At 42.1% G+C, this 9936-nt stretch overlaps 1 pseudogene; it reads right to left on the bottom strand.

Moving 5' to 3' along the window:
* Nucleotides 1-511: 511 nt before the first annotated feature.
* Nucleotides 512-6786, bottom strand: LOC148197569 (uncharacterized; annotated as a pseudogene).
* Nucleotides 6787-9936: the final 3150 nt, after the last annotated feature.

Below are 9936 nucleotides of genomic sequence, written 5' to 3'. Positions count from 1 at the left end.
AACATGATGAAAACTGCCCCAATATTAGGCATATGGCGAAATCCTTCGTCTTGTGGGAAACGAAAAAGTTAGGGTTCAAGTAATGTGAATGCAAATGCTTTATTAAGAAAAGAACACCGGTTACACCCAAAACCTTGAATCAGGAAAAGGCTCACCAACGATATTTTTTCAAAACTCCTTTTTCGAAAATACTATGTCCTTGACAACTTTATTAACAACAAACTCAACATGTGACCTTTTTTCGTTTTCCTTTTTCGACATCCTCCAGGACCGAGCTCACCAACCTGATATACCTGTGATGCTTTTATCAACAAACGCTTATTTATTTTCATTTTCATTTTCCTTTGACCACTTAACAACTCAGCGTGACATGCAATATTTCGGATGGAATGCAAACAACCAAAATATGAATGAACTACGCGAATTTCATTTATTAAAGAAAACACAGAGTACAATAATCTTTAACGATAATATCAACATCCCCTTAATAGCAACCACTATCACGTAATCATCATGCGTAAAACTTTTTTACTGCATCAGAATTAACTGGCAATGGTAACTCCTCTCCGTCCATTCTTGTGAGAATTAGTGCCCCACCAGAAAATGCTTTCTTCACTACAAATGGCCCTTCATAATTTGGAGTCCATTTGCCTCTATGATCTTTTTGTATAGGTAGGATCTTCTTCAACACCAGCTCACCTTCATGAAATTCTCTTGGCTGTACCTTTTTGTCAAATGCCTTCTTCATTCTTCTTTGATACAATTGTCCATGGCATACTACTGTTAGTCTCTTTTCATCAATGAGATTGAGCTGGTCGAAACGAGCTTGAACCCACTCCGCCTCTTCTAATTGGGTTTCCATTAAAACTCGTAAGGACGGAATTTCCACTTCAAACGGAAGTACTGCCTCCATTCCATATACAAGCGAGAAAGGCGTTGCCCCAGTCGATGTTCGTACCGAAGTGCGATAACCATGTAAAGCAAAAGGAAGCATTTCATGCCAATCCTTATACGTGACCACCATTTTCTGCACAATCTTCTTGATATTTTTGTTAGCAGCCTCTACTGCCCCATTCATCTTTGGACGATAAGGAGAAGAATTAAGATGATGAATTTTGAACTCCTCACATAACTCTGTCATCATCTGGTTATTCAAGTTAGTGGCATTATCAGTGATGATCCTGTTAGGGATCCCTTATCTGTAAATCAACTCCCTTTTTATGAACTTGGTCACTACCTTTCTAGTCACATTAGCATAAGAAGCGGCCTCAACCCATTTTGTGAAGTAATCGATTGCAACTAATATGAAACGGTGTCCATTTGATGCCTTTGGCTCTATAGCTCCGATGACATCTATTCCCCACATCGAAAAGGGCCATGGTGCAGACAACACGTTCAAGGTCGTGGGTGGAACATTGATATTACTTGCGTATACCTGGCATTTCTCACATTTTCTCACATGTGTACAACAATCATTTTCCATAGTCAACCAAAAATACCCCGCTCTCAGTATCTTCCTGGCCATTGAGTGCCCATTCATGTGCGTGCCAAATGTACCCTCGTGTACTTCTTTTAGTATCAGCTCGGCTTCTTTTGCGTCTACGCATCTAAGGAGAACCATGTCATGATTCCTCTTATATAGAATATCCCCACTCAAAATGAAACTGCCAACCAACCTCCTTAACGCCCTTTTGTCGTTTTCTGATGCCTTCTCCGGATATTCTCGGCTCCTAAGATAATGCTTGATATCAAAGTACCAAGGTTTACCATCTACCTCCTCTTCGATGAAATGACAATACGCTGGCTTTGCATGACTCTTCATTTCAATCATTGGCAATTCTGCATCTTGATCAACTTCAAACATCGATGACAAGGTAGCCAATGCGTCTGCTAATTGATTATCTTCTCTCGGTATATGATTAAAAGTGATAGAATCGAAATACTCAATTAATCCCCTGATGTAAGCTTGGTATGGAATTAATTTAGTATCCCTAGTCTCCCATTCTCCCTTCAATTGATGGATGACCAAAGCTGAATCTCCATAGACATCCAGAATTTTTGCTTTAGACTCTATAGCTGCTCGAATTCCCATGGCACAGGCTTCATATTCTGCAATATTATTCGTGCAATTAAAACACAACCTTGCCGTCATTGGAATGTATTGATTCTTAGGAGAAATAAGCACTGCCCCTATTCCATGCCCCATTACATTCGAGGCCCCATCGAATAATATCGTCCAGGCTTTTTCATCTTTGTCCTCTTTGTTCTCTTTGTTCTCAGCAAATAAAGCCATGATATCTTCATCAGGAAATTCAGGTTGCATTGGCTGATAATCATTAATGGGCTGATGGGCTAAATATTCCGCTAAAGCGCTACCCTTGATAGATTTCTGAGTAACATATACAATATCGTACTCTGACAATAGCATCTGCCATCGAGCTATCCTTCCAGTGAGAGCAGGCTTTTTGAAAATATACTTGACAGGATCCATCTTGGATATCAACCAAGTAGAGTGGCTCAACATGTATTGCCTTAGACGATGAGTAGCCCACGCCAGTGCACAACAAGTTCGCTCTAACGACGAATATCGTTGTTCGCAATCTGTGAATCTTTTGCTCAAGTAATATATAGCATGCTCTCTTTTCCCGTCTTCATCATGCTGACCCAATACACAACCCATTGAATTATCCAATACGGTCAAATACAAAATGAGCGGCCTTCCTGGCATAGGTGGACGCAAAACAGGAGGGTCTTGCAGGTATTGTTTGACTTTTTCAAAAGCAACTTGACAATCTTCATTCCAGACTACGGCCTGATTTTTACGTAGTAACTTGAACATTGGTTCACAAGTATCAGTTAATTGGGAGATGAACCTAACAATGTAATTCAATCTTCCCAAAAAACCTCGAACCTCCTTTTCTGTTCTGGGCGCAGGCATTTCCGTTATCGCTCTTACTTTGTCCGGATCAACTTCTATCCCTCTTTGACTGACAATGAAGCCCAACAATTTTCCAGACTTTACTCCAAACATGCATTTGGCAGGATTTAATCTGAGTTTGTAATTTCTCAGTCTCTCAAATAATTTCCTTAAATTGAAAATATGCTCCTCTTCTGATTCAGACTTTGCAATCATGTCATCCACATAAACTTCAATTTCCTTATGCATCATATCATGAAAAAGTGTCACCATTGCCCTTTGGTATGTTGCCCCAGCATTCTTGAGTCCGAAAGACATAACCTTATAGCAGAATGTTCCCCACAACGTGATAAAGGTCGTTTTCTCCATATCTTCCGGTGCCATTTTAATTTGATTATATCCCGAGAATCCATCCATGAACGAAAATAACGAAAATTTGGCCGTATTATCAACCAGAGTATCAATGTGTGGTAACGGGAAGTTATCTTTCGGACTTGCACGATTTAAATCACGATAGTCAACACACATTCGAACTTTCCCATCCTTCTTAGGCACTGGTACAACATTCGCTACCCATTGTGGGTATCTTGCCACAGCCAAAAATCCTGCATCAAATTGCTTTTGGACCTCTTCTTTAATTTTTAGTGACATTTCCGGCTTCATTCTTCTTAGTTTTTGCTTGACTGGAGGGCATTCTGGCTTGAGTGGGAGCTTATGCTGCACAATATCGGTATCCAGACCCGGCATGTCATTGTAAGACCACGCAAACACATCTTTAAACTCCTTCAACAGGACACGCAATCTTTCCCTCACTTCCGTTTTCATACTAGTACCGATTTTCACCTCCTTTATCTCATCCTTCTCTCCCAAGTTAAGTATTTCAATCTCCTCCTGATGGGGTTTTATCTCCTTAGATTCTTGTTCCACTAATCTCAACAATTCCGGAGAGGGTTCCACATCATCTTCGAAATCATCTTCCGTATTATTGATAGGGTGCTCAAAATTAGGAACATTGATATCATTATTTTCAAAACAATCATTGTCACATCTGCATCATTTAAATTTATGAAAAAGTATAAATAAATAAGATAAACAAAGAAAAATGCCAAATGATGATGAAATGCAACTTTATTGTCACGCTGAGTGAAAAGTAAAAAGTCTATCCGCAAAACTTTAGTTCTAAAGCCCCAATCGAAACTATAAGCTTAATTAAAACTATTACATTTTGTTCACATTAAGCATCACAGGTAAATCAAGTGTTTCCCAATTGTTGAGTTGAGTATCAGGGGAGCAAGCCCACACAAAGCTCGAACTTTGAGGCCTTTCTTCATCTTCCACCGCTGCTATCTGACCAGTGTTGATCCACCCAGCACTACGAAAGCTTTCCTTGATGTCAACAATGTGAATTTTGCTCTCTCTGGGCCCTCGTCTTTCTGCACGGGCCAGACTGTGCTCTTTTCTTTCTTCAATCACCCTTTTCCTGTCTTCCTTGGTAGGTTTATACCCCAAGCCATATCTGTTCTTGTTTTCAACGATTTCTAGAGGGAATGCTCGCCCCTGCCGATATTTGCCCAAACCTTCCCCATATATATAGCCCTCTCTTAGCATAATCATGGCCATCATAATAGAAGCACATGACAGATGAGGATTTACTGGAAACGGTTCCACACAAGCATTTCCCACAATTTCCAACGATTGGAAGGCTGTCTCAAGAGCTTCTTCAGCCGCCTCGATGTAGCGCGTGGATGATGGTCCACTCACCAGAAGATCCTCTTCTCCTGATACTATCACCAGCTTATCTCCTATCACATACTTCAACTTCTGGTGTAGTGTAGAAGGCACAACTCCCGCCGAATGAATCCATGGGCGTCCCAACAGACAACTATAAGCTGGCAGGATATCCATAACCTGGAATGTTATTTGAAAAACGCATGGGCCAACTTGCATTGGTAAATCCACTTCTCCCATCACTTCTCTTTTACTGCCATCAAAAGCCCTCACAATCATTGAACTTGGCCTCATATGCATTCCTTCGCAAGGTAGCTTTTCCAGAGTTGCTTTCGGCATGACATTCAAGGAGGACCCATTGTCCACTAAAACACGCGCAATAACATGATCCAGGCATTTCACAGAGACGTGAAAAGCCTTATTATGCCCTCTTCCCTCAGCTGGTATCTCATCATCCGTAAAAGTGAGATAATTATTAGCAACAATATTGCCAACAATACCTTCGAATTTATTCAACGAAATACCTTGCTCCACATGAGCCTCACTGAGTATCTTCATTAGCAACTTTCTATGTGATGCCGAATGCATGAGCAAATCTAACAAGGATATACGAGCAGGCATACGATTTAACTGTTCCACCACCTTATATTCACTTTGTTGTATGAATTTTAAAAATTCACAAGCCTCTTCTTCAGAAACCTCTCTCCTCTCTTCCTTGTCGGGGATCTCCTCTGTCTGTGCACCCTTCCCCTTTAAGAATTCTTTTGCCTTCGCGGCCATCGTTGCTTCATTATCATTAACCCTTTCTCGTGCCAACTCAGGTGATGTGAAAATTCGACCACTCCTAGTCATTCTCCCTATTCCTGATATGTTTTTTACGACAGGGTCAACGCTTTGCGTTTCGCCTGACGCATGCGTCCCATATCTCCATGGGACGGCTTTTTCGTTCTTGTAAGGAAAAGGGGCTGGTACATGGATAACCACAGGCGACCTTCCTTGAGTTGGTGGGATAGAAGTAGTCTTAGTGAAACGAATCACTAATGGTTCTGGTAAAATCATACCGGGTTCATCACCAGTCTGTGCAAATACCTCTCCCTCCTCATTCCTGTAACATACTTGCATCAGACCATGATCCAGCAGGTCTTGCAGAATTTCTTCAAACTCAACACACTCCTCAATAGAGTGCCCAGCCTCCGGGTGGAGCGCGCATGGCATACTCTCATCATAATCACCCTTCAAGATACCCACTCTCAGCAACGCCTCCAAAATAAACCTCCTAGAGCTCCTGACTTCTTTCACATTTCTCACCAGCTCATGCTCTTTCACTTCGACAACATTCGTCGAAGCACTTCCATGCCCTGATAAAGGATTGGACTCGACACTAGGCTTATCCTCTTGGAACTTTAACCACCCGGAATCAATTAGAGTCTGTACTTTATGCTTGAAAGCCAGACACCTCTCAGTGGAATGACCAGCGACCCCTCCATGATAACTACACTTTGCATCTGCATCATAACCTCTTGGATACGGAGGCTGCAAAGGCTTCAGGGGACAAACGACAACTAGCCCTTGTTTGATAAGCTGAGGCAATAATTCCGTATAAGTTGTAGGAATTGGAGTAAAGTTAACATAATTTCTTTCCTGGTTCCTTCTTGGATAAGTATTGGGACCCACATTCATATTGGAACCTACATTTGCCCCACCCCTCCAATTATTCATCGGAATGTATTGTGGTTGATAGTACCCTGGTTGTTGTTGAGGTCTAATTTGATGACCAAATGACGCGTTAGCTGCATGTGGATGTTGACCCCAGTATGGTCGATAGTTATGAGTGGGAGCCTGACCTCTCCACACGGGGGTTGCAGATGTTGCATGCACATCTCCCTCCTTTCTTTTCCCTGAGTTGAAATTGGGTTTTTTGGAGTTTGCACCCGCCGACGAGCCATATGCAATCTTCCCATTTTTCAACCCGATCTCTATTCGCTCGCCTATCACGATGATATCGGCAAAATTTGAAGATACATTTCCCACCATATGTTCATAAAATGGTGGTTGGAGCGTATTTACAAACATTGCCACCATTTCTTTATCATACAAAGGCGGCTCAACTTGTGCAGCCAATTCCCTCCACCGCTGAGCATACTCCTTAAAACTTTCGTTGTCTTTTTTCGACATGTTTTGCAACTGTAAACGATCTGGCGCAACATGTGTATTGTATATATACTGCTTCACAAAAGCATCAGCCAAGTCCGCCCAACAACGAATTCGAGCCGGCTCCAAATGGGTATACCAATTTAACGCCACTCCAGCCAAACTATCTTGAAAAACATGGATGAGCAGCTGCTCATCATAAGCATATGCAGCCATCTTTCTGCAAAACATGGTTAGATGGCTCTTTGGGCATGTATTTCCCTTATACTTCTCAAAATTTGGCGCCTTGAACTTATGTGGAATTTTGACGCCAGGAACCAAGCTCAATCTAGAAACATCCCCAAATCCATAACTTTCATACCCCTCCACAGCCCTCAATCTTGCCTCTAGGCTCTCCAGTTTATCTTTCGCCCCATCAACATTACTAATTACCCCCTGAAACGAGGTATGTGGTGCAGCCCCTGTAGAAAAGCCCTCTCCGGTAATCACAGGTGGCACCGGAGTTACTCGTATTCCATCAGACATGCTTGCATGCATTCCTTCATTTACCATGGGTGCGGACATTACAACAGGTCCTTGTGTACTGATTGGTGGTATGTTGACAGTGGTAGGGAAAGAGACTGAAGCCTGCTCCCCTTCTGTGTATTCTCCCACAGGTGGGGTGTAACCTGGAGGTAATCCATACATTGGGAACGGAACAGATTGGCTCCCAGAACTGAACATCGGAGGGTAATATTGAGCACTTCCCTCGACTTGCGCAGGCGTCGCCCCTCCCGTAGTCTTCAGGGCTTCGAGAGCCGCCAAAATCTGGGCCATCTGATCCTTCAACTGGTTGACATCGCCTTAATAGATTCGTGTGACTGCTCCCAATTCTCCATGACCTTTGAGTTAGCTCTGGTCCTGTACGGATGTCGTGGAAAATTTGCCGTTGTTTTCTCACTTGTACTGCTGATTATTATTATTATTTTTTTTTATTAAATTAAATTAGATAAGGATGAAAAATGAAAAACAAAAGAAAACATGATGCATGCTAGTGATAAGTGGAAATCACAAGATAACGATGACAATACTGATGGAAAATTAACACAAGCCGATACCAACAAACATCCCTTATCTTTCATTTAAAGGAAATTTGATCCATTACATAGTCTAAGGAACAAAACACATAATTCCGATGTACATCAATCCCGCGCCCGGGCAATGAAAGATTTCATCTCTCCCACCAACCATTTACAATGATTAATAAACAATTCTATTTCCGCTGGTGAGTTACAAAAATGAGTACTTGCTTCAGCATTCGACACCATCCTGGGGATGTCTTCAATTGCCCCGTTTGCCAAAGCAGCCAACTGAGAGAATCTTTCCTTCCAGTGCTTTACAGCCATTTCTTGCTCGGCGATGTGCTCTTCCATTCGCTTTATCAAGGCCTGATGCCTTTCTTCAAAATCTATCGACCTCCATCGCTCCTCCTGTTCCTCGATATATTCCTCCATTTGTTTTATCAGAGTTCGATGCTCTTCCTCTGCTTCTGTTAGCTTCCAACGCTCCCTATTCATATCCGCCTCAAACGACATGGCCATCTCTTTCATCTCATGCCCCGCTTTTTCTATCTGAATCTGCGCTTCTCTTAATCTCTTCAGGGCTTCTCGTTTATCTCTTTTGGCTTCTTCGTAGAGGTGCTTCCACTCCTTCCCCTCTTCTAAAGCCACCTTCTTCTCATTTACCCTCATGGATAATTCCTTACTCGCGGCAGCTAGATCCTGTTTTACTCGAAATGTGTAATCCCTCTCAGCCTTCTAGCTTTTGACAAGGTTTTCATAAGCCCGCGACTTTTCTTCATTATCATTTTTCATATCCACAAGATCATTACGCGCCCTTTGTAATTCGTTTTCCAACCTAGCATTCCTAATTTTCAATTTCTCCATCTCAGCTTTTAGTTGTTGCACCTCTTCACTTTCTGGAGCTTGGGATGGTCTTTCACTAGCTGATTGATCCTTGATCGGCTTGAAAGGCAGCTTGACTACTTTCACTCTCTCCAGAATCCAGGTGTGATAACTAATACTGCTATCCACTACTCCATCCCTCAAGTCCTTCTCTGCTCGAACAACATTTTCCCAGGCGCTTTTAACCTTTCTTAACAATTCGATGAAATGCCCGTCTTCATAATAAATGAATAGGGTAGCAAGGTAATCTGATGAAGGTGCCCCTTTCATGGGATGCCCAAATTGTCTTTGCACCAAAAGAGGGTTGTAATTTATACAGTACCGGACACCTATGAGAGGCACATTAGGAAAACTACCACAATGTTGTATAGCCAGTTTATTTCCGAGCCAAGGAAGGCGCCATTTTATACTTCTTTCGCTCAAGCCGGCAAGGAATCGGGCCCAATCGTTTCCTCCTTTACCTTTAAGCCCTTGGTGTGACAAAGTCTCCGATAGACTCTTAACGTCGACCATTTCCTTAAACACGCGCGTTGTCATCCATGTATACAACGTCGGTAAGCAACATAGAATCTTCTTTCCTTTTCTCTCATGGCAAAAACTCAAAGTCCCATAAACATCTGCAAGAACTGCTGTTACAGGATTCTCTGATCTGGTTTTACTCGCCACGAAGACGTCTATCGTGGTGTAATCCACAAATTCTTCTATTTTGGGAGACAAGACAATGCCATATATGGTGAGGGCTAATACATCCATGAAAGTTTCCCAATCTTCTTTATCAGCCAGATGATGTAAATACTGCTCTAGATATCCCTGTGATAACCCATGCACTTGATTCCTCATCATCATCCTGTCTTCAAGCTCCTTGGGATGTAATTTCATGATGGTAGCAATAGTGGGTATAGAGGCATGATGCTCTAAATGTTGATAGGGAGTGGTGCCCTCCAATGGTAAACCCAAGATATGCTCGAACTCCTCTATGGTTGGCGCCAACTGAAAGTCTTGAAATGTGAAACATCGAAGCGGAGAATCATAATATTGTGCCAAGGCTGTGATAGCGGGTATTTGTACTTCAACCTCCATTAAATTCAACAAATTTTCATATCTTCTCTGAAAGGTTTCTCTCTTTATAGTCTTAAGCCTTTTGCCCAAGTTTATCAGCCCGGTCAAATTTCCAACATGAGTCCTTAGACTATACTT

The sequence above is a fragment of the Vigna umbellata genome, chromosome 5, assembly GCF_029865625.1.
Source record: "Vigna umbellata cultivar VRB3 chromosome 5, Vumbellata_1.0, whole genome shotgun sequence".
Taxonomy (NCBI): Eukaryota; Viridiplantae; Streptophyta; class Magnoliopsida; order Fabales; family Fabaceae; genus Vigna; species Vigna umbellata.
Note: the sequence above shows the minus strand (reverse complement) of the source record. Positions and strands in the feature narration are given on the sequence as shown.